This window comes from Ambystoma mexicanum, chromosome 6p (assembly GCF_040938575.1).
Source record: "Ambystoma mexicanum isolate Mex_15411 chromosome 6p, UKY_AmexF1_1, whole genome shotgun sequence".
In the NCBI taxonomy this organism is placed as follows: Eukaryota; Metazoa; Chordata; class Amphibia; order Caudata; family Ambystomatidae; genus Ambystoma; species Ambystoma mexicanum.
In genome coordinates, this window is record NC_090935.1 from 668,877,488 (window position 1) to 668,902,160 (window position 24,673).

General features: G+C 45.0%; 1 protein-coding gene and 1 pseudogene across 3 annotated transcripts in view; both read left to right on the top strand.

Annotated features, from left to right (window-relative positions):
- RASGRF2 (Ras protein specific guanine nucleotide releasing factor 2) overlaps positions 1 to 24,673 on the top strand; it is a 2,380,666-nt gene that overhangs the window by 230,905 nt on the left and 2,125,088 nt on the right. The window lies entirely within an intron of this gene.
- Positions 3,821 to 4,908, top strand: LOC138510962 (KH domain-containing, RNA-binding, signal transduction-associated protein 3 pseudogene; annotated as a pseudogene).

Genomic DNA, 24,673 nt, shown 5'->3' on the forward strand with positions numbered 1-24,673 from the left:
ATTGTACAGCGCCTTGGTGTAAAGCGCTCTATAAATAAATAAATCAATCAATCAATTACGAGTTCTGCTCGTGGGGCCGCCCTGTACACCTGGTCAGACCAGACGTGCAGAGTGGCACCCGCTAGCAGAACAGGATGCTAACAACGGTCCTGTCATTAACAGGACTGTTGTTAACATCCTCCCCATTCCCATTGAGCTCTATGGGGGCTCAAATGGCAAAGGGGATCTACCGGGTCGGGGTCACGCGAATGGAAATTACCGGGCCTAGAAAGGTTGGAATGGCCCGGTAATTGTGGTGAATTCAAAAAAGAGAAAAAAACCAAATAGAACAAAACAAATTGACCTTTACATTTCAGAAAAGATTTAAAAATGCACCACAGTGAAGAAAAGAATTCATGTCAAATGTTTGTCAGAAGACGTGAACTAAATATTCTGTGGTCAGTTGCCAAAGCATTTAACCACATAGCCATAGAAGTTGATACATAGAAAATTACACCAAATAACATACTAAAGAAAATGCATAAAACAATAGAAAACAAAATCCAAGCATGTGTGTTACAGGTATCATCTAATTTACAGTGGTTTTGTAAGTTACATTCCTCATTCATACCATGGAAAATAGATAACTCTAATATATCCATCCAAACGTATTTTATTTTCTAAAGTCATTTATTCATTTTTCCATCCCTGATAGGTGGTGGTAACCGTTGCAAAATTTGAAACCTCATTTAAATGATGTCATGACCGGAAGCTTTAAAATGAGTGCTAATGAAGATTTAAGATTTCTCAGTCTGATTTTGGAGATTGATGCCCAGTCACTTTCATTCTCAACTTTCCAAAGGTAGTGAATACAGCAAGAACAACGGTTACCATAATATAGAATGTTAGATCTGTTGAATGTAGCATAGTTTTCCAAACACGTGTTTTCTACAATTTATGGGTGGTAAAAAGGTTTTAGACAAATGTTAACTAAGTATCTTTTCAAGTTCCTACTCCTTTTATAGGTGAAAAGTTGACGATATTTAAATAAAGTACAAAGAGTAAGGTCATGAGAAAAGATTTTTAGATTTATAAACAGAGTTAGAATTGAACTTTTGTTGTTACTTCAGTGTTTTCCATACTTTATTTGGTGACAGAAAGACAGACTGATAGATAGGTAGATGTAGCATAGTGCATTCTGCCGGGTATCAAAAAGCGTGTGGTGATTTTAATGACATTTGTGTTTTCATTCTACATATTGTGAGGCGCAAGGAATGAGACACGGGCAGAGACCTTATGATTGTGGTCATAAACCTTTATTAAATAATAAAGGGGTTGGAAAAGGCCTCACTATCCCTAATCTAGAAGGTATTTCCGTACCTCAACCAAAACTAATGGGTCTCTCCTTTGTCAAGATGGCCAAAGCAAAATATATGCCCTGTGTCTGAAATCCTATTCTGGCCCTCACTCTCTAAAACGAACTCTAAATTGTGAAGGATATTGTCTCTGGTACTCAAAGTGCACAAATGTTCAGATTTGTATTATATGTTGTATTTTATTTGAATTTTATAAAGCACTTTACACCAAAGTGCTATACATAGAATCAAGCGATACAATAAATGAGAGTAAGAAATAATAAATTAAAATTAAAAGGAACTGCCATATTAACCAGAGTGAATTAAGTAGGACTTGAGAGAGTCAAAGAACAGAGGAAGCACTGTGATAGAGCGAATGGAAAGGGGAAGAGCATTCCAATACAAGGGGGCCAACAAAGAATAAGAACGGAAATGGGATTGGGCACATGGGGGACGGAGAGTGACAAGGCAAAATTGAGAGCAAGAACGAAGTGTGCGAGTAGGTGTGTAGAATGAAACCAGAGAAGAGAGAAAATCTGGCACAAGGCCATAGAGGGATTTAAAAACTAAACATAGGAATTTAAATTTGAGACAGGCCTGGAAGGAAAGCCAGCTAGGGGTAGAAAGTGCAGAAGAAATAGAGTCGTGAGGGGCTAGAAGAAAAAGTAAGCGAATACAGGCATAAGGGGTGCGAGACCGGTAAGAGGGAGATCAAAGAAAGCAGAGGAACAATAAAAAAAGGTGAAAGAAAACTAAAGAAGAAAACAAGAGTTTTGTGGCATCGAAGGATAGAAATAGACAATTTTTGCAGATATTATATAATTGAAAATGACAAGCACTTGCAGAAAGAGAAATGTGATGCTTAAAGGACAGTTCGGAGTCAAAATAAAGTCCTCGGTTACGTGCTGTAAGAGAAATAGATAACTGGGAAGGAGGAAATGAAACAAAGGAAGGAGAAAGAGGAGACAGAATAGTGTTAGCAGGGAGGAGAAGTACCTCAGTTTAAGTGGTGTTATAGAGAGAGAAAAGGAAAGGGCCAAGGACTGAGCCTTGAGGAACGCAGTGAATAAGTCAGAGCTTATCAGAGGAAGCCCCCAACCTAGAAACTGAAAACGTCCTTTGGGATAGGTATGATTTAAACCAAGAAGAACCAAGTGAAGCCAAAGGAAGAAAGTGAAGCTAGCAGAAGAGAGTGGTCAACAGTGTCCAAAGCAGCAGATAAGTCGGGAAGAACAAGAAGAGATGAGTCTTTAGAGTAGCAAGCAAATAAAAGAGAATCTAGAACAAAGAGAAGGGCAGTTTCAGTAGGGTGAAAAGGGTGGAATCCAGACTGAACACAGGGAAGAATAGCATTGTCAGAAACGGAAGTAAAAACTTGAGAGTAAACAATACGCTCAAGTATTTTAGAAAGATAAGGTAATAAAGAAATAGTGCGGAAATAAGAGGGAACTGCAGAAGGTTTCTTCAAGATGGGAATTGCTGTGGCATGTTTAAATGAGGACGGAAAGGTAGAGGATTGAAGACAGATATTAAAGAAAGAAGTAAGTTAAGACACAAGAGAGGGATAGATTTTAGGAATAAGTACTGAGGGTATAGGATCAGAAGGGGACGAAATAGGGTGAGCTCAGGCCAACAGAAGAGAGGTCTCCTCATTGGAAATCAAAGTGAAACAGGAAATAGTTTCTTTATGGACTGAGGTAGGACACCTCGAAAGTGGCCCGGGAGCAGAAGCTCAATGACTGAGCAGAGAGAGGCCACCTTTGAAGAAAGGAATAGTGCAAAATCAGTAGCTGAGAGCGTTGAATTGATAGAGTGATCAGACGTAGGAGGAGAGGGACGACGAGAGCGATTTTGGAAAAGACACCTACGATGAGTTGATTGAGTAGACAGCAGATCCGACAAGTAAGAACTTTTAGCAGAAAGAAGGGACTCATCGTAAAGCGCATGATATGAGGAGTATGAATTATAACTCCACTCAGTCTTAGACTTGAGCTGGCACCGCTCAAGGCGACGGAGAGCACGATGTATGGCGCAAAGGTGAGAGGAAATCCAAGGTTGCAGATGTTTAAAAGAGGGCTGAAAATCAGATGCCAGAAAAAGACTGTCAAGTGAGGAGGAAAGAGAAGAGGAAAGAGTAGACACATAATCATCAGTAGTCAAAGTGGCAAAAGATGAATAAGAGGGAAGAACAGCACTACAAAAGAGGAAATAAAGAGAGGTGTATTAAAATTGCGCAAGTCGTGTCGAAGATAAGAAGAAGAAGAAGCAGGAGTTATCGTCAGCCTGTGCAGTGAGTTAGAGCTGCGGCCAGATTTGTGCGCGCCAGAACAGCAGAGTCCGGATAATGGCTACCATGAGACGGGCACTACCAGCAGCTTGGGAGTGCGGGCACAGGGAGCCTGGTGTTGCACCCCGGGAGGCCGGCCTTCTCAGACGGTAGGGCTGCTTCTCTATTGCCCATGTGCTGTTATCTTTGCTCGAAGCGAATGGATGATCATTACCTGCCCGAGCCCATGGCGGAGAAAGACACCTTGGACCCCTCTTTCATGCACGCCCTCAGGTTGGACAGCCAAGAAATTGAAAGCCTCCAAAAAGGAGAAGAAAATGAGGATATTTACATCGATGTAGTTGTTAACAAAAACATGAAGTTGGGACAGAAACTGTAAATTCCAGTAAAGCAATTTCCTAAATTCAACTTTGTTGACAAACTTTTGGGTTCAAGAGGTAATTCTTTGAAGCGTTTACAGGAAAACACAGTTACAAAAATGTCTACACTGGGGAAAGGCTCAATGAGAGATAAAGCAAAGGAAAAGTGGTGAAGCAAAATACTTCCATCTGAATGATGACCTTCATGTTTTAATTGAAGTGTTTGCTCCACCAGCAGAGGCCTATGCTAGAATGGGGCATGCATTGGAAGAAATTTAAAAGTTTCTTATTCCTGATTACAATGATGAAATACGACATGCACAGCTCCAGGAACTAACATATTTAAATGGTGGTTCAGAAAAAGCAGAAGCACCAGCTTCACGTGGAAAACAACCATTGGGAGCAAGAGGCGCACCAGCTTCCGCTATTATCAGGGGCAGAGGAGGAGTACCACCCTTATCAGCAAATGTACCAAGAGGAGCTGCAACACCCAGGGGAGTTCCACTTGCAAGGAGTGCTGTATCTCGTGGGCGTGGGCTACCGTCGCAAACTAGTGTTCCACTTACAGCAGCCTACCGACCTGCTCCCCCACCAGCCGCACTAGCAGCAGAGGCCTATGGGGAATATGAATATGATGTATATGGCAATGCTTACGATGAACAAAGTTATGACTCCTATGATAACAACTATACCTCCCAAGGACACAGCACATCTGATAACTATGATTATGCACATGGACACATGGAGCTAGCGAAGACTCATATGATTCATACGGGCAAGAAGAATGGACCAACCCTCAACACAAGGCACTTTCATCAAGGACAACAAAGGGAACCTACAGAGACCAACCATATGCCAGATACTGATTGCTCTTTCAGATGTTGTGAAATATCCAATCTCCTCCAGCCCTGTATATTGTTCAAAAAAACACTATGGGCCTGATTCATGGAAGTGTTTTATAATGACGCAATCCCATAGGAAAACGTTCCATGAATCGGGCCCCATGTATCCTGGGAATATATGAGCATCAAACCCGGTGGAGATTTGGAAGGGACGTCTGTCAAGCTAATTATGGACAGCTTCGGAATATCCTCACCAATGTGCCTAAGCAATTATGAAATCTGCTCACGAGACATAAACACAAAACAAAAATCTGTTTTTGCATTCCAGACGCATTCTATATTCAAATTCAAACCATTACAAAAAACAAAAACAAACGAAGAAGCAGGAGAAGCAACAACAATAATGGGGGACATAGGGAAGATTCACACAGAAATGAGATGGTGATCGTAAAAGTAGACCAGAAGTGAAGAGACCGAAGAGGTAGAAAGGGGAGAGGTAAACAGGAACCAGATAAATGAGACAGAGGAGTAAGAACAGGAGTGATAAAATAGTATTCCAGTATTGCTAGCAAAGGGATAGTAGAGTAGAAGAAAGATGGAGACTAAGGTCTCCTAAAAGTATAAATGGGGCAATAGAAGGAAGAAGTGAGGAAAGGAGAGTGTCGATGTCCTCACAAAATGCACCAATGGCACAAGGTGGGCAGTAGATAAGTAAAAACAAAATTGGATAGGGCTTAGAGAAGACAGTGTATGAAAATTCAAGTGAAGAAAAAGACAGCAACATAAGGATGGAAGGAACAAGTACAAATGAGGAATACAAAAGGATACCAGTAACGCCGCAACGAGCAGTGATGTGGGGGGTATGACAAAAGGAAGTAAGAGAGGGAGAGATGGAAACCGGGACAGTAGTGTTGAAGGAAGGAATCCAGGTCTCAGTAATACAAAGAAAGTGTAGATTTTTCCTTAAAAATAAGTCAAGTACTGAAGATGATTTATTGCATGAAGATCTGCCATTCCAGAGACCCAGATTAATGACAGTGGAGTTGGCAGTGCAAAGAGGATAGGTGAGATTAGCATAGTTCCAAGAAGAGGAGCCTATCCGGTTAACCTGAGAATGTGCAGGTGGCCTAGTCCCAATATAAGGGTGGAAAACAGATATTGTAGGAAGGAGCAATAGTGGACCTAGCACAAGAGTGGTGAACAAAAAAATAACCAGCAATTTGAAATTCTGGGTGTGCTTGGAATGGAAATAAAGGAGAAACCAGCGGAAGCTGCATTGGTATCGGCGAACAATGGGTAAATCTAACACAAAAGGGTGGATCAAATCAAAACATTCCATGTGAATTCACAGCTCCAGGGAATGGCTCCCTTCCCCAGATTCCTTTCAACAAAACGAAATGTTCCAACAAAGGATAATCCAAGCTCCTTGTAACCCCAAAAGGATAACTCTCTTCTCTGGGTGGGTTCACTTCCCCAGGTTTCCATTTACATTCAAGACAGTTCAAAATCCTTAGGGCATGTGTTTTCCTTGAAATTCTCTTTTCACTGTGTAAAAATGTTGGTGTGGGTTCCAGACTTGCAGATCACCTGGTATACTCTCCTGCCAGGCTCTTTTGTACCTTTACAAACATTCACAAACTCACGGGCATGCAACTTTCTTGAGATACTGTAGTTTTTTAAACACTTGACTTTGCCTGGTATGCTTTTCTGCCAGGTCTTAGATGCATTCTCTTTCACTTTCTTACATACACTTGGCTTTGCCTGGTATACTCTCCTGCCAGGACTTCTATTCAGTATTTCTAACACTTGGTATGCAGTTTCTTTACAAACACTTGGTTTCACCTGGTATACCCCCTGCCAGGTCTTAGATGCTGTCTCTTTCACTTTCGTACACACACTTGGCTTTCCCTGGTATACTTGCGGGCCAAGACTTTATTGCAGTTTTCCAAACACTTGTTTTACAATTTCTTTGAAAACACTTGGCTTTGCTTGGTATACTCTCTTGCCAGGACTTGCAAGCAGTAACGTTCTCTTTTATGCACAAAATGATATTTTCCTAATGTTGACTTGTCAACCCTCGTTTAGCAAAGTCTGTTTCAATATTTTCTTCTTCTTTCATACGCTGGGTCTCTACCCCTTTCTTAAGACCTTTCACATTTACTTTGTAGCTTATTTTAGAATATGGATTCAGCGACCGGTTTGTGGCATGGTTCACAAATATGTTAACCTCTTCACAGGCTTCCCTTTTCATTTTCCGCGTTCCTTTCATCAAACTGCACACACCTTCAAACAACCCGGTAACCCGCAAATCTTCCCTGGGCTTACTGTATGCTTCTAGTGTCTCTCGCGTTTCTCTGCTTCTATTCCTTTCACACTACTGGCTTGGCTTGCATCTTGTTTGCCGCTATGTCTTTGCCGTGCCCTACTCTACTGGTTCCCGCTGCCTCACAGTCTCCGCCGGAAGGTTTTATGCACTCTCATTCCTCTTTATGCCAATAATGTTTGCCTTCATGCTGCTTCCCACGGCATGCTTTCCCTCAGCGTTCCGACAGGTGTCAGCACAGGCCACGGTACAACACAGCCTCTGCACCTCTCTCCCCTTGGTGTCAACTGTTGCAGATTTAAACTTCCTTGCATGATTGACTAACTTCCAAAGACTAGACCGCTGTGTTGGTTTACCGGTCTTAGTCATCTTCATTGCCATTTTCCTCTTACCCGTCTCAGTTGTTGTCATGTTGTTCAATGTATGATATTGAGGAAGCTGGTGTTGGGCCCTAATGGGAGTACTCATCAGTGCTCCCTGCCTCTTCCTCATTTCAGTTGTTAACATACTGTTCCTTGGGTAACATTGGGGTTAACCTGAAGTAGACCTGGCAAATGGTTGAGTAAGGGTGTTGCAATATGCCATTAGGGCGTAAGGAGTGGAGGGCACATCCCTAAAAGGGAATGGAGGATATGTGACTTCATCTAATGATGTTGTCTCATCCCCTGAGGGTCACGTCCCCCATGTGGTCCTCCGTCATATAGCCGCCCCCAGGGTCAGGATCAGGTAGCATCCCCTGGCCACATGGGGAGAAGCTATCCCCGGGAAAGGAGTGATGGCATCATCAGATTCATCACAATATTCTTTATAAATCTATAACAATAAAGCAAACTTCTTACATACTTGCGGTAAACATTGACTTGGTGAAATGTATACATTCTTTCATCAAATTAAATGTGATATTGGGCCAATTTATTCTAACTAAATAATGCATCAATAACTCTGGAATGCAGCAGCTTAAAGCATATGCAATATATATTTTTTTAACTTTCTTTATTGACTGATTCATGTCAAGACATTCACCAAACAAAAAACACTTTCATAGCGGGATACAGCAATAGAAACACATTTTATGCAGGGTGTCAGTATGCAAGCGGCTGAGTTCCCCCAATCAAATGTGGCTTGTGCAGCAGGTTATCTTCCCTGCTCACACTTTAGCATGATGAAATATACTGCAGTGTAGGGTAGATACAGTGACATTATCTAGAGTGCATGCCCGGCCCCCAGAATCCAACTTAGATAGTAGGTAGGACACCAGGGGACCCCAAATGTTTTTAGGCCTGTTCTGTTGGCCACACAGTAAGCCGTATTCTTTATCAGTGTCACTAAGCCAAACCAATTTCTTAAGCCATGCCTGTACACCCAGAGGGGATGAGCCAGTACATCTTATCAAAATGCATCTTCTAGCAACTATCATGCATGTTGTAAGCAACTTTCAGTTCTGTTTTGGATTGCAGGGAGCCAACCAAACATACAACACATTAATTTGCAGGGCACGTCGCACCCCAGCATGCTGGAGACTACATCCACCACCCCGGCCCAGAAGTCCCGTAACTTAGGGCATCCCCATACCATGTGAATGAAGTTAGTTGTTTCAGCGATACATCTCGAGCAGCTACCCGCCCTGTCACGATTAAACAGATGGAGGCGTGCTAGGGCTAGGTATGCCCTGTGTAGGGTTTTGAATTGAATCAATTGTAAGCGTCTGTTAAATGCACCACTGTGCATGTTTTCACATAGCATATCCCATTGTTTCTCAGTAAAAGGGGCACCGGCATCCTCCTCCCATCGTCGTCTACACTTCAGTGTATCCCGGGGGGAATCGCTTTGGATGAGCCCATACAATGCGGAGACCACATGTCTCATAGCAGGGGAGCCCAATAGGAATTTCAACAGGAGTGCAGGTGGTATTTCAGGGAACAATGGGGACCACTTCCTAAACGCGGCTCGGATTCTGAAGTACTGAAGTCTGCATTGGAACCCTACCCCCATATTTGCCGAGAACTGCTCCTGGGTTACAAATGTTCCGCCATGGTATCATCCATACGTTCAATTCTCACCCCTCGCCACTCCCGGGCAATGGCTTCATTGCATGTTGGTGGTAGGCACTCAATATTCCATAGATAAAGACCCGGGTCAAAGGGGATATCGACCCGCAGTCGCTTCAGGGTCCTGTTCTATGCATGTACTGTGCACGTCACTGGGCCAAATTTACATCTATCCAACACCCTCCTTGACACTAGAGTCCCTTGCAGTGTAAATGGTCGGACTGAGTCTCTCTTTATGCCTACATGAGGGTAATATGGGGCATCTGGCATACAATAGGACACAAAGTATAGTTGTGCTGCAAGGAAGTATAATTCCATGTCTGGTGCACCAACACTTCCTCTGCCCCAGGGGAGGACTAGGGTATCCCAACTGACCCGTGGAGTCTGCGGGTACCATGCCAGCTTGACTAACTGGGCCTTCAACTGGGTGAAGTAGCTGACTCCCGTCCACACTCGGATATTCTGAAAGATATAAAGCAGTTTGGAGACCACAACCATTTTGGCAATCGCAATCCAGCCCAGAAGCGAGAGGGGGCGTCTACCCCATCACTCTAACTTGGATCGCGGAGCTTTCAAATTCCTTATGTGATTATCCTCCAAAAGCATCTGGGTGTCCCGGCTCACTCGCACCCCCAGATATCGAACTTAACTTTGCTCCCATCTGTAGCCTTCAGTGTTGAGAGGCTTAACAGTGGACTAATTTAATGGGAATAAAATCGACTTTGACCAATTTATCCTGAGGCCAGAGGCCCGCCCGAACTCTGCTATTTCCAGTGACAGCGGTTGCAGATTGGGTGTGGGGTCTTTGAAGTATAGAATCGCATCATCTGTATATAGTGAGACCAATTCCCTAGCCCCGCCCAGTGCCAGGCCCCTCGACAGATGGAACTTTTGTACCCCGGGCCGCCAGCAGTTCAATTGCAATCGCAAAAAGCAATGGTGATAGCGGACAGCCTTGCCTGGTTCCGCAGCCCAAGCTAAAGGCCCTGGATCTCTTGCTGTCGAGCCCTATTTGAACGTTCGCTCCGGCATACAGCAGGCATACTGTAAGAGGATTCAATTCAACACTACAGCTAAGTCAATGCCTAGTCTGGGATACTGAATGGAAACCCTTATTGATATATCTTTATGTCCAGTTCATGAGTTCTGGATGACTACCCCTATATAACACCCCTCTCTTAGAATCCCCCTGACTCCACTGAGCCAAGAAGTAGTTCTGTTTTGCAAGTTTAAAAGGTTTATTTGAGAATTTAAACAATATATATATATCACACTTTATAATAAATTAATATCTGATAGTACACTTAGACATATGATGTTGATCAACAATGGGTAATCTGGCACTAGCACACTTCTTTACAATCAATGAGGAGTTAGTATAGGATGGATAAAGTAGCAAAAATACTTTTATGGTTTCAAGGGAAAAGCAATGAGGAACAAAATGCAGTACAGAAATACTTGATATGATTTTAGCAAAAGATAAGATAATCACTTTTTCTCTGGCAATTCACCCCCCTCCCCTATGCAATGTAAGAAATGGAAGGAGATGGAAAGAGGAGCACACAGTTCTCAGGAATGCAATCAAATACAATACGAAATTCAGTTCCCCCCCAGCAAGCTTAGAGGAAACAGGTAGGAGTTTTAAAACACAGGCCCAAGTGCTTTGAATGTGGTGGCAATGAAGTGAGAAATATGCTGAAAATTCTTTTAATTCCCTTTAGGAGGTTCAGGGTGAGTGAGAGATACTTGGGATGAGCTCAGGCTCACTTTAGCAATGATTCAGGGATGGTTATTAAGAGGCAAACAAATTTTTAGCAAAGGAAAGCAAAAATCTGCTATCTTTTTACAGGTAAAGAAATCAGGCCAAATCGCAAATCGCGGCAAAATTCGGCAAAAGTATATAGCTGAGGAAAGCTGAGATTCTAAGCTTTCAGATGAAAGTTAAATTCCGTTCCTAGCCCAAACGGTTCCAGAGATACGGACGATTAAATAAAGGTAGTTTTTCGGATTTAAAGTAAACTCAAAATGACAGGTGACAGCTTGCAGCTTCAGAATTGACAGGTGACAGTTGTGCAGCTTTACAAATGACACGATTTCTAGGAGATTGTTCTACTTAGGTTAAAATAGTTTGTATTAGATTATTTTAACTAAGAGATTGGTTCTGCACAGTTCTGCTAGGTACTCACAATATAAATTTGAAATAGGCCTCGCCACGGATCTGGTCAGGTTTTGGACTGGACTCCGGTTCTGGTCTCGGCACTTCACAGTGATCTGGGTCAGCTCTATGGTTCTGCTCACAGCGGTCTGGGTCACTCTGGATCTCTGGTCTGGTCTCTGGCAATTGTTCTTGGCAAAATAATTCAAACAGCTCGCCCGGCTGTGGAATAGTTTGCAAATGATTTGAAGGTTGCTGAGGCCTGCTGAGAGGAATTCTCAGTTTGTTGGTTTAGGCCCTTGCTTTAAGTTCTGAAGTAAAGTTCTGGTCTTTGGAGATTGATGGATTTGAAGTCTGGATCTCTGGATGTGAAGTCGTCGGTCAGCATGCTCCGCAGCAAATGGAATTGAATGTCTCTACCTGTCCCAGCAGTCTCTTTTTATGTGTTTTGAAAATGGGTGTGTGCCTGGGCCTAGCTAAGCCTGCCCCTCTCTACTTGTCATTGGCCCAATTCTCCCCTCTCCCATGATTGGGGGAAGGAAATGGATTGTCAACATGATGAAGTCTGTTTATGGGTCAGAGGATCCTCCCCTGGTCAGTTTGCCCACAAATCTATATTTGATTCAAATACCTCCTTCCCAGATATACAATTTGTTGAAATTACATGTGCACATTATATATTCCTTATGGTCCATGCTTGTCCGCCTCTGATCTTCCTGGGGGCTTGCATTAAAAAATGACAACATTTTGCGCTTTTTAACTTTCAATATCGGACATTTACCCAAAATTACACACATGTGCGCAAGGAGTATGGACATTAATTGATGAAGTGTCAGATTTTTAACATGCAGACATTTGGAGTGAGACCCTATTTTCTGCTAGCAACCCCCCAGAATACACCACAGGGTCCTAACGCCTCTCAAAATGTTCACAGAAAAATCACAAAAATAATGATATTACTTATATAATTCTGACAAGTCCGCACTATGAGTTATCTATCTTTTTAAAATTATGCCCTGGTCAAAAAGGGGTGTGGCTTCCCACATCACAGGGTGAAATAACTGGTTTATCCACTTCCCCCAAGCTCAGCTGCTAGCAGAGGCACTGCCCCTCCCAGTTTCCCCTAAGAGGATGCCACTTTTACGACGCCCCCAATATAACATTTGCCTGAGTCCAGGACAGGCCTTTGTTCAACTCCCTGTAGTCCCCAGCTGCCACTCCCCTTTCAATCAACAGGGCCATGTGACCTCAGGATGCAGCCAGGCCTGGCAGGGAACATAGCTGTTGATCCAGTTTCAACTCCTGTCGGGGGTAGTTGTCAGGCAGAATCCAGTTTCATTAAGCCAGGTTTCAGCTAAATGTCACTTTTTGTTCCCAGTTTTCTACATTCAAATCAAACTGACACTTTTTACCTATACATTAAATAATTACTTCCTTCAAGTCATTTCAGAATATAATTTTACATTGTATCCACCTCTTAGCAAGTCTTTCCTTGGTCTGGTTTTGTTTCATTTGTTCAGTTTTACACAAAAGTCTGGTGGTTTTAAAACGCTGGCTTTCTGATAGTGGTGAGTACTCGTAATGCAACCATTTTTGGGATTAAGAAAATGAATTCCCCACAGTTCTGAGTTGCTTTTTTTTGCAATCAGCATTGCCATTCCCAATGGTTTCAGGCTACTGTGTGTGTAGCCCCATGGTGGTTTTAGGCAGTGCCCTCCTGTGCTCACTACATAGGCAAAAATGGGTGGCAGCCTATTCTTCATGCATTTCCCTGTGCATTTTCTGGGAAGTTCTGGCCATCATGATGTTTTCAATGCCAGTAAGGCACAGTTTTTGTGGTAGGGCTCGGATGCATGGGTAAAAACATCCCACTAGCCCCCCCTCTTGCGATGGCCATTCTGTCCTTTCACTGATGGAACTCGCAAGATCTGGGATGTTCGCCTACTCTTCTTCCAATTCCATAGGTGGCACAGTTCAGCATCTTTTCCTCCCTCCAGTCGATCAATCAGTTCTCCTTGCTGGTCCTGATGGGAGGATTGGGCGGCACCCCGGGCCCCTTGGGTCTCTGCTCCCGGTCTCCGGATCGTCCTCCTTGGCCAGTCTCCAGGTTTTCTTTCTCCTAGGACGACAAAGGAAAAGCGGCAATACCTATTCCTAGACATTTTTCCATCACTACTAATGGTGTGGCAGACATATACATTTTATACTTTAACATACCTAACATTTTACTTTTGAGATACAAGTTATCATTCAAAGACAGTGGCTTACAAGAGTATAATATTTTGGAGACTATATGTGGGATATTTTAGGGTTGGAACTGAATTAATCTGGAGCGGTCCCCTCTGGTATTGCAGAGGACTCCTCCAGTTGCTGCAAAGTGTGCCTGGGATGGCAACACTTTAGCTGGTTATTATGGACCCACTTGTCTTCCCCTTCCACCAGACTGCCTTTGGGGATGCAGATCTTATAGGCAACAGGGGAGATCTTGTCTATAATTTCAAACGGTCCCTTCCATGTAGGCAAAAATTTTCTCTGTTTGGCCTGGTTTCTTTGGAAATTGTATAGATAGACCCGATCACCCACCTTATATTCCTTTCGGGTAGTTTTTAAATCATAGTGGGTCTTCATGCTCTCGGCTGATCTTTCTAGATTCCGCTGAGCGTAGGCAAAAGCATGCTGAAGGTGTTTCCTTAAATTCTCCACATACTCATGAGTTGTGGAGGCATTTATCAACATTTGCTCTTGGGTTCTGTAGAGCAAATGCTGGGGAAGCACCATCTTGCGTCCAGTCATCAACTCAAATGGTGACATTTTGGTTGCAGATGAAGGGGTAGATCTGATGGCCATTAGGACCAGAGGTAATCGGATATCCCAACTTGGCCCAGAATCTGCCACAAACTTTTTTAAGATGCTCACAATGGTTCGGTTGTATCTCTCTACCGCTCCAGAAGAAGCTGGCCTGTAAGCAATATGTAGCTTTCTTTTAACCCCCAGTATCTCCCACATCTTTGTCATTACTTCGCTGGTGAAGTGGCTACCTCTGTCTGACTCAATCCTTTGAGGTAGACCAAAACGGGAAAAGATGTGGTTAATCATCAGGGCAGCTGCTGTTTCTGCCTTGCAGTTTGGGGCTGGGAGACATTCCACCCACTTGGTAAACAAGCATGTAACGGTCAACATGTACTTGTTTCCTCTAGACGAGCGAATTACAGGGCCTCCAAAGTCGATTTGCAAATCTGACCATGGCAGTGTCATCCCCCTCTTTTGGAGAGGTGCACGGTGCGTGAGGGATGATGGCTGAAATTGTGCACACACAAGACACCCCTTCAAGTATTGGTCGAGGTCCTGCCCCATGTGTGGCCAGTATGCAACCTCTCCTAAGATTTCTAGTGTTGTGTGAAACCCCCTATGACCGGCGGTGGCCGCATCATGGGCGTGACTTAACATCAGGCTTCGGAATGAGGTAGGAACCACCCACTGATCGTGGCCAGCTTTGGATTTCCTTACCAACAAACCGTCTTGGATTCGGAACATTTTTGGACATTTCATCAACACTCTTAGGTCCTCTTTCCCAATGTAATCGGTATCCGTCAGGGGAAAGTTCTCAGGGTCCTCAAGGTGTTGGTAAAACTTACCAATAATTGGATCCCCCTTCTGAGCTGTAATTAAATCAGCATCAGGGGTCTCCTTACTCCATTGTGCAGTTGAAACATCATTGTGAGCATTTGTCTGGGACCTAGTGATAGCAGTGACCTGGATTTCCCCCAACAGGGACTCTATTTCTATTAGATCCACTTGGATGGCCCCGGTTTTGGCCAGCTGATCAGCTAAGTCATTTCCAGTTTTGTCTGGTCCCTCTTCTTTGGAATGACCCTTGATCTTTTTCCAGTAGATGGTCATCCCATTCGATGTGACCAGATCATCAATATTTTGGATTAACGTCCCATGTTTCAGGGGTTTGTTATTAGCGCATAACATGCCTCTGGTTTTCCAGTTAACCAGGTGCTCCACGAACCCGTTCCGTACATAATCTGAATCTGTGATTATGACCAGTTCGTGGAGTTGATGTTGGAAAGCAGTGAGGATGGCCTGATGCACAGCCATCAATTCTGCCACCTGACTACTTCGGGGACCAATTTTGTATCCAGCGGAGGGTTCTGGGAACTCCTTCACCCATGCATTCCCTACGCCAGCCACCGGTTCTTTCTCCCCGTCGTTGTCAACATGGTAAGAGCATCCATCCACAAAGACAGTGGGCATTCCCTCACACTTTTCTTCTTCAAAGACTTTATGTGGGGAATTAAGGTATGCCTCCATATTGTCCTTGATTTTTAGACTTTCGTCCGCGAGACAGTTTTCTCTGGCACAATCATGCAAGTCAGCCAGACCTTGCGCGAGGGGACTCTTCTTGTTTTGGCCATGTCTGACCTCCACAGGAAAGCCTTGCATTGACAGAATCCAGGAAGTAATTCGGGAATTACTCACATTTCCGGCCCGGATTCTGTCACTTTGGAGATATTGCAGAGGCTGGTGTGGTGTCTCCACTATGATGTGTTCCCCCTAGATAAACGGGCGGTAATTCTTCAATGCCCACACCGTTGCCAGGAGTGCCTTCTCACAATCGTTGAATTTTTCCTCCACAGAGGATATAGTTTTGCTCGCATAGGAGATTACTTTATTGACCTTGTCATGCTTTTGGTATAATACTGCCGTCAAGCACGTATTAGAGAACCCCGTCTCCAGGAAGAACTCCTTGTTTCTGAGAGGGTAAGCTAGGCAAGGCGCTTGTGAGAGGCTTCTTTTGAGTTGTCTTACCGTCTCTGATTGTTCTGGACCCCATTCCCACTTGACCCCCCCCTTCAAGAGATGAATCAGGGGTCTAGTGATCTCTGCGTAGCCTTCAATGAACTTTCTTCTGTAATTAGTCAGTCCAAGGAGGCTCCTTAGTTCCCGCAGAGTTGTGGGGTCTTTCAGTTTCTGGAGTGCTTCCACTTTCTTTTCTTGGGGACAGAGACCCTGAGGAGTAATCTCATGCCCCAAGAAATTAACACGGGTTCTACACCACTGTGCTTTCTGAAAGGAAAGTTTTGCTCCGGCGGCCCTCAACTGTGTCAGAACATAACGGATCTCCGCTATGTGTTCCTCCACAGATGAACTTTCGATGAGGACATCATCTTCATAAGACAGGTTACCCCTCACACCCAGGTCGGGCATGGCCTTATGTAGGAAAATGTTGAATTCATTGCCGGAGTTGAGGTATCCGAAGGGAGTCCGGGTCCATGTGTACTGCTGGCCCCCAAAGGTAAAAGCCAGTTTGTATTGGTCCTCCCTACTGACAGGCACGGTCTAGTATCCATTCGTCAGGTCTATTGCTGTGAATACCTGTGACCCCTGGATCTGGGCTAGCCCTTGGTCAATGTAGGGCAGAGGCCATCGGGAAGTATGGACCCGTTTGTTGAGCTCCCTAAGGTCGGCGCAGAGTCTCCACTGGCCGTTTGGCTTCAATATTCCCAGCACCGGATTATTGAAAGTGCTGTGGACTGGACGGATTATTCCCCGGGACTCTAGGTTCTTAATTATTTTAGTAAGGGACTCCATGGATGCGAGAGGCAAGCGATATTGCTTCACAAACACTGGAGTCATTCCAGGGTCCGTGGGAATTGTTGTGGTGTGGATGTCGGTGCGACCACAGTCATATGAGTCTACCGCAAAGAGATCTTGGAAATCCAAGAAAACTTGTTTCAACTTTTGCTTCTGTTCCAGAGTCACACAGGCATCAGCTAGGTTGACTCTCTCTTCCACCATCTGCCTGAAGCCTGGAAAGACTTCTGGTTTGGCTATCTCAGCGGCCTCCTCCAGCTGGGTGGAGAAGTCCCTGGTCAGAGTGCTGATTTGGACTGGAGGCTTCAGGTGGGAAAGGCAGCCCTCATGGACCTGGAAAATCACCTCATCCCTCCTGAAGTCACAAGTCACATCTTCCTTACCGTAAGGGCAAGAAGTGTACACCAGGAAGTTCCCCCCATGCCGGGTGAAGATCCTGTCTGGTGTTGTTTTGTCATCACTGTCACTGTCAAAACAGTCCTTGGGGATTGGTCCTAACAGTTCATTTCCTAGATCAATGGAGAAATGTCGGTCATCAACCTCTATTCCAATAATGATGCCTGCGGCTAGAGTAATACTCTTTAAGTCGCTGTTATCCACCTCTATTAGAATGGTGTCATGTTCTATGTTGACTAATGGAGTTGGGTTTACCCCCAACCCTTGCTGTTGGAGAGAAGCATTTAGATGTATATAAGCATCAGGGTTTTGCAATTTTTGTCCTCTTTTAACTTTCACTTCCAGGGAGAATTGTCGGGTCCTTTCTGGGATGGTGACTTCCTCTTTGATCTGAATTTCAACTGCATAAGGTAGCAATTGAGCTGACCTAAATGCTTTTTCTGGATCATCAAAGCCCATGGGATTATCCGCTAATCGGGACCAAGCTTTGAAGTTTATTAGGTCCAAACTAATGGCAAAGCGATTGAGAATGTCACTGCCTAAGTAAAAGGCGGCAGTGACGTCTCGCACGACCCAACAATTATGGACTATGCTCTTGTTGCCAATGGAGATTTTGAGCATACACCTGCTTGGCAGGAGATGTTTGGAATTAGGTGCTTCCAGGTCCATTTCCCATTTGTCTATCAGTTTGAATGTGGGAATGGCTGGATCTTTTGGGAGTTGGCGGAACATGGCTTCGCTGATGAAGCTCTTACCGTTGTTCACACACACTCGAGCGAGAACAGAGTCCTTCCCATCATTTAACTGGACAGGGATGAACAACTGCTCTCCAATTTGCTGAATATCAGCCAGGCTCTGAGCTGATTTCACATCTTTCTGGACTATAGGAGTGGGAGTTTCTGATTGTGGATTAGTAAAGAATTTCAGGGTGTTTCCTTCCAGTGTGGAATACCACCTTAAACTGGAAGGAAGGTTGATTTTCAGAAATAGAGAAGACCCCCCATCACCAGTCTGTTGTCCTACTGCTATTACTGTCACGTCTGGAATTTGGTTGTTCTGGAAGTGAAATTCTACTTGGTCAGATTTTTGTTCAACCATGTGGCAGGTGCCATTTAAACTAACATGGTTGACACTCTGTTTTAATTTTATTGGTCGGCTAGTCGGGGTCCAGAGGACCTTATTTACTCAATCTATTAGGGGTGACAACCTTCTCAGGAGGTCATTCCCTATTAAACAAGGGGTGCCCTCTGGAGTCACTACTATGACCGGGTATTTCACCTTGTGTCGCCCAATTTTAATGTCCAAGTCTGCAGTCCCCTCAACGGGAATTTCCTTCCCGTCAAAATTCTGCAGTTGCCCAGGAAGAGAGGTGAGAGTAATACGGTAATTCTCCCCCCTTCCTGCATTTAGTTCATCAAAGGCCCTTTTGGACAGAAGGGTAGCTTGGGATCCAGTGTCCACCAGTGCCAAAATTCTACCCTGCCCCTGTACTTGTACCGGGGCATAGTATCTTCCCTCCTTATCCTCAAGGTGGCACAGATAATGCACATTTTTGGACAACTGGTGGGCTAACTTTCTGGTTTTGGACATTGCTAGCGAAAAGATTTGGGCAGAATTCTGTGGAGAGCCTGGGGAATCTGAAAGAAAAAGTTGGCAACTGGAAATGGTTTCGGGTTCTGGGCCACCCCCCCCCTTTTTGGAGGCAGTCCTCAGGATGGGTTTGACCCACGGGATTTTGGTATTGTCGGTTCTGGGATGAGATGATGGGCGGCGGTAGCTCAGTCTCCACATCTCCCCAGTCTGAATTGGCATCCCTTCGGATCCATTTTTCCTTGGGAGGATTCCCCCCATCTCTGAAGGAGAAGATCCTTTTCCCAGGATCTTCTGAGGATCCCTCTCCCTCAAATTGGAAGACCTGTACCTCCTCCACAAAGTGGGTCTGTTTGGGTCCTTTGTTTCTCCTACCCCCCCTCTGCTCCTTGGGAAGCAGGCTTTCAGGGGTAGGAGATTTTGTTTCCGGTTCCTGGTTTTCCAGGGGCTGTTTACAAGTTGGGAAGGAAGCTTCCTCCAAGGCTTTACACCCCCCTTTCCCTTGTGCCTCCTCCCTGGGAAACGGTGGGTTATCGGGGTGCTGCCCCCGTCATTGTTCTGGAGCACCAGGCCCAGAGTTTGGGGCATTCTGCGGTGGCATGCTCATCTGAGGGTTCTGTTGAGCCCTCAGTATGTGACCCAGATCCCGTGCCATATTTTGGACCGGGCGCTCAAGTTGTGAAACCCGCTCAGGCTGATACGGGGCTCTATTTTCTCCCCTGGGCTGATCCCGGGAAGGGTAGCTATCCCTGGGTTGGGAAGATTCGGGTACCCCTCCACCCTTGGCCTCCCCTCTCCCGGATTAGGTTGTCTGGGCTCAGGGAATTGGGGAAAGAAGGATGGATGGTTTTGGGGTTGGAAATTGGGTGAATACCTGGGAAAAAAGTTCTGCCCAGGATTTGGTGACTTTCTGCCCTCCTGGGGGAAGTTAGGAGGGAAGTTCCCCGAGTCAGGTGCTTGGCTGGATCCCCCCCCTTGGGCTGGAGGAGTCCACACATAACCCAGGATTGGTCGGTTTCCCTTGTAGCGGGGACTTACATAGTCAGGGGAGCGGGGGACTCCATTTGTGGGACTACCTCCTCGACTCCCTGTCTGTGACTGGCCCGAGGGCCTTCTGGGCTGTGAATTATTTGGTGCAGGCAGGTTTTCAGGCCCCCCATCTCCAAATCTAAAACGGGGGCAACCTTTACCTCTGCCACCTTGCCAGCAGCAGGGGTGCTGTTGGTTTTGGGGTTTTTCGGCGCGTTATTTTTATTTTCGATAGGGTTCTGCACCTCATAGATCCAGGTAGCCTGTTCAATGACCCAGTCTAAAGATCTTTTCTCATGAAAATCTCTCACGAGCTGGGTCATTATGTATTTGGGTAAGGCATGGAAAAACGTATTGATAAATTCTCTGCTATCCGTGGGCACCCTTCTGGTGGTCTGCGCAAAAGCACGTTTTAATTCTTGCCCAAACTCTTGTGGGGCCTGATCCTCCCCACATTGCAAATTGTAGGCTGCCTTGCGAGCCTCTTGAGGATTTCTGTGCACAGAAAAATGTTTCAAGATGGCCGCCCTGTATGTGGACCACCTTGAATGGTTTTGATCCTCCAGCCCCGCAAAGAAACTGGAGTATTCTGGTGAGAAGGTCCACTTTACATATTGAATACAGCTTTGGCTGTCCTTCAAATGGAAAGTCTCCATCATTTGCTCATAGAGCTCCAAGTGTTCCCAAACAGAATACTTGGCGTTCTTATGATAAGGCGTGATGACACTCCTTATTGCCTTTATTTATTTCAATGGGTCCTTAAGCAAGGCCCTTTTTGCCTTATTGGCCTTTTTGGTTCGGGTAACCCTGGTCCATTCATCCTCCGACTCAGAAGCGCTGCTCCCAGAGGTGCCCGTCTGATCTTCCAGGTTTTCCCGGATTCTGCGAGCCTGGGAATGGCTGGCAGAATGTGGGGACCTGGTCTCCTGTGTCCTGTAATGCTCAGAGGAGTCTTCAGACCCCTCCTTGCTGCCAGGATTTGATGGGTACTCCCCCACTGACCTAACTGGGCCGAGGTTTTCAGGATGCCCTTAATGGGCCTACTCTCCTGGGGTTCCCCACTAAATTGCACTGTGCTTGGGTGCCCATACCCGGATGCCCGCCCATCCATTCCTGGGAGGTACTGGCCTATGAGCCCCATACTTCTAGCTGGATAGTAATCTGCCATCCCCGTGGCCCTGGGCTCATGTGCGCGAGGGGACATGGGGGTGGCAGAGTCCAGGGACTGGGAGAGACGAAGGCTTCTGGTACTAGGGCTCCTGAGGTTATGCTCAGGAGTTTCTCATTCCCAGCGAATCTCATCTCTATCCGCCCCTGCTTCCTGTTGCAATGCAAGAGCCTGCGCTTTCAGTTCCTCAGTTAAGGCCTTACTAGACTCTATCAGTCTCCACTGCATCGCTACCTGTTGCTGGAGCCTATGATTGTGCTGACAGAAAGCCTCATTTTCTCTCTGTGCCTCCTGATTGGTCCTGGAGTACTGGGCCAGTCTCTGCCGCAGGAGGGTTACCTCCTGAGCTGTGTCCCTATTGGCCTGCTCCTTTCTTGCCAGAGCATCCTCCACCCTCCTGGTGTGCTCTAACAAGTTCTGGTGTTCTTTTTGGAGGTCACACAGTCCCTGGAGGGCCAGGTGATTTTCTTCCATTTTCCATTTTAAGTGGCAGACTTCCTGGCCTAAGGTATCCCTTTCCTGACTAAGAGCCTGCATCTGTGCCGCCAGGTCGTCCCTTTGCCTTTGAAAGGCACCAGCTTTCTGGCGCTCCTGGTAAAACTCTGCCTGGGTATCCAGGTCTTTCAAAATCAGTTTATTGCTCTCTGCCTTCTCCCTATCTAGGTGGCTTTGCAGGGTGACTACCTGCTCGGCACATGCCCTATTGAAATCTAATTGTTGCTCCAGCTTTTTCTGGCTCTGCAGTAGGGAGTCCAAACCTTCTTGGTACTCCTTCTGCAAGGCCAGAAATCTGGTCTCCTGGTCCGCCTTTTCCTGTTGCAGCACATCCATATCCTCCTTTATTTTAGTGATGTACTGTCTGCTGTCCTTTTCTGACTCCTGGCTCCTGAGCAGCTTCTGCTCAGAAGAGTCCAGATCAGATTGGGCCTTCTCTAACACCATCTGTTGCCTATTTGCCAGATCTTGGCCTTCAGCACATTTGTCCTGCATGGCTCCCATATATAGATACAAATATGCCGCTATCCTGGCAATCTTATTATGTTCATCTTTGGCTTTAGGGGCCATATATAGTTCACTCAGGGCCACATGTAGGGGACTCTGATCTCCCCATATATCTGACCCTGTTTCAGCGACCTGTTGCGCGATTGCCTGCAACCAGACCGTTTGGTCCTGATGAGTCCACTCACCTCTCACAAATAGCTTATGTAAGAAGTGCTCTCTGGCTATTTATCTACCAAGGTCGTCATTCTGGAATTTGAGTTCCTTCCTGACTTACAGAAGTTTGTATTTTATTTTTGCAAAACAGACCTTTTCCTTAGAGCGTTCCTTTGAGGAGTGCTTTACAGCATAACACAGCATGGTGATCCGACCGGATGTATGTATCTTGTCAGTTAGCACACTGTATTAATCTGCACAAGTGATAGATCTAATCCGGAATCCCCGGCTGCGAGCCCCCAATTTGTAAGAGGATTCAATTCAACACTACAGCTAAGTCAATGCCTAGTCTGGGATACTGAATGGAAACCCTTATTGATATATCTTTATGTCCAGTTCATGAGTTCTGGATGACTACCCCTATATAACACCCCTCTCTTAGAATCCCCCTGACTCCACTGAGCCAAGAAGTAGTTCGGTTTTGCAAGTTTAAAAGGTTTATTTGAGAATTTAAACAATATATATATATCACACTTTATAATAAATTAATATTTGATAGTACACTTAGACATATGATGTTGATCAACAATGGGTAATCTGGCACTAGCACACTTCTTTACAATCAATGAGGAGTTAGTATCGGATGGATAAAGTAGCAAAAATACTTTTATGGTTTCAAGGGAAAAGCAATGATGAACAAAATGCAGTACAGAAATACTTGATATGATTTTAGCAAAAGATAAGATAATCACTTTTTCTCTGGCAATTCACCCCCCTCCCCTATGCAATGTAAGAAATGGAAGGAGATGGAAAGAGGAGCACACAGTTCTCAGGAATGCAATCAAATACAATACGAAATTCAGTTCCCTCCAGCAAGCTTAGAGGAAACAGGTAGGAGTTTTAAAACACAGGCCCAAGTGCTTTGAATGTGGTGGCAATGAAGTGAGAAATATGCTGAACATGCTTGTAATTCCCTTTAGGAGGTTCAGGGTGAGTGAGAGATACTTGGGAAGAGCTCAGGCTCACTTTAGCAATGATTCAAGGATGGTTATTAAGAGGCAAACAAATTTTTAGCAAAGGAAAGCAAAAAGCTGCTATCTTTTTACAGGTAAAGAAATCAGGCCAAATCGCAAATCGCAGCAAAATTTGTGAGTGCGTGAATCGTGATTACGGCAAAAGTATAAGGACTAGCAAGTCAGTTCTAGGTTCGTTGGAAAGCTGAGATTCTAAGCCTCCAGATGAAAGTTTAATTCCGTTCCTAGCCCAAAGGGTTCCAGAGATACGGACAATTAAATAAAGGTAGTTTTTCGGATTTAAAGTAAACTCAAAATGACAGGTGACAGCTTGCAGCTTCAGAATTGACAGGTGACAGTTGTGCAGCTTTACAAATGACAAATGACACGATTTCTAGGAGGCTGTTCTACTTAGGTTAAAATAGTTTGGATTAGATTATTTTAACTAAGAGATTGGTTCTGCACTGTTCTGCTAGGTACTCACAATATAATTTTGAAATAGGCCTCGCCACGGATCTGGTCAGGTTTTGGACTGGACTCCGGTTCTGGTCTCGGCACTGCACAGTGATCTGGGTCAGCTCTCTGGTTCTGCTCACAGCGGTCTGGGTCACTCTGGATCTCTGGTCTGGTCTCTGGCAATTGTTCTTGGCAAAAGAATTCAAACAGCTCGCCCGGCTGTGGAATAGTTCGCAAATGATTTGAAGGTTGCTGAGGCCTGCTGAGAAGAATTCTCAGTTTGTGGGTTTAGGCCCTTGCTTTAAGTTCTGAAGTAAAGTTCTGGTCTTTGGAGATTGATGGATTTGAAGTCTGGATCTCTGGATGTGAAGTCGTTGGTCAGCATGCTCCGCAGCAAATGGAATTGAATGTCTCTACCTGTCCCAGCAGTCTCTTTTTATGTGTTTTGAAAATGGGTGTGTGCCTGGGCCTAGCTAAGCCTGCCCCTCTCTACTTGTCATTGGCCCAATTCTCCCCTCTCCCATGATTGGGGGAAGGAAATGGATTGTCAGCATGATGAAGTCTGTTTATGGGTCAGAGGATCCTCCCCTGGTCAGTTTGCCCACAAATCTATATTTCATTCAAATACCTCCTTCCCAGATATACAATTTGTTGAAATTACATGTGCACATTATATATTCCTTATGGTCCATGCTTGTCCGCCTCTGATCTTCCTGGGGGCTTGCATTAAAAAATGACAACATTTTGCACTTTTTAACTGGTTTTTCAATATCGGACATTTACCCAAAATTACACACATGTGCGCAAGGAGTATGGACATTAATTGATGAAGTGTCAGATTTTTAACATGCAGACATTTGGAGTGAGACCCTATTTTCCGCTAGCAACTCCCCAGAATACACCACAGGGTCCTAACG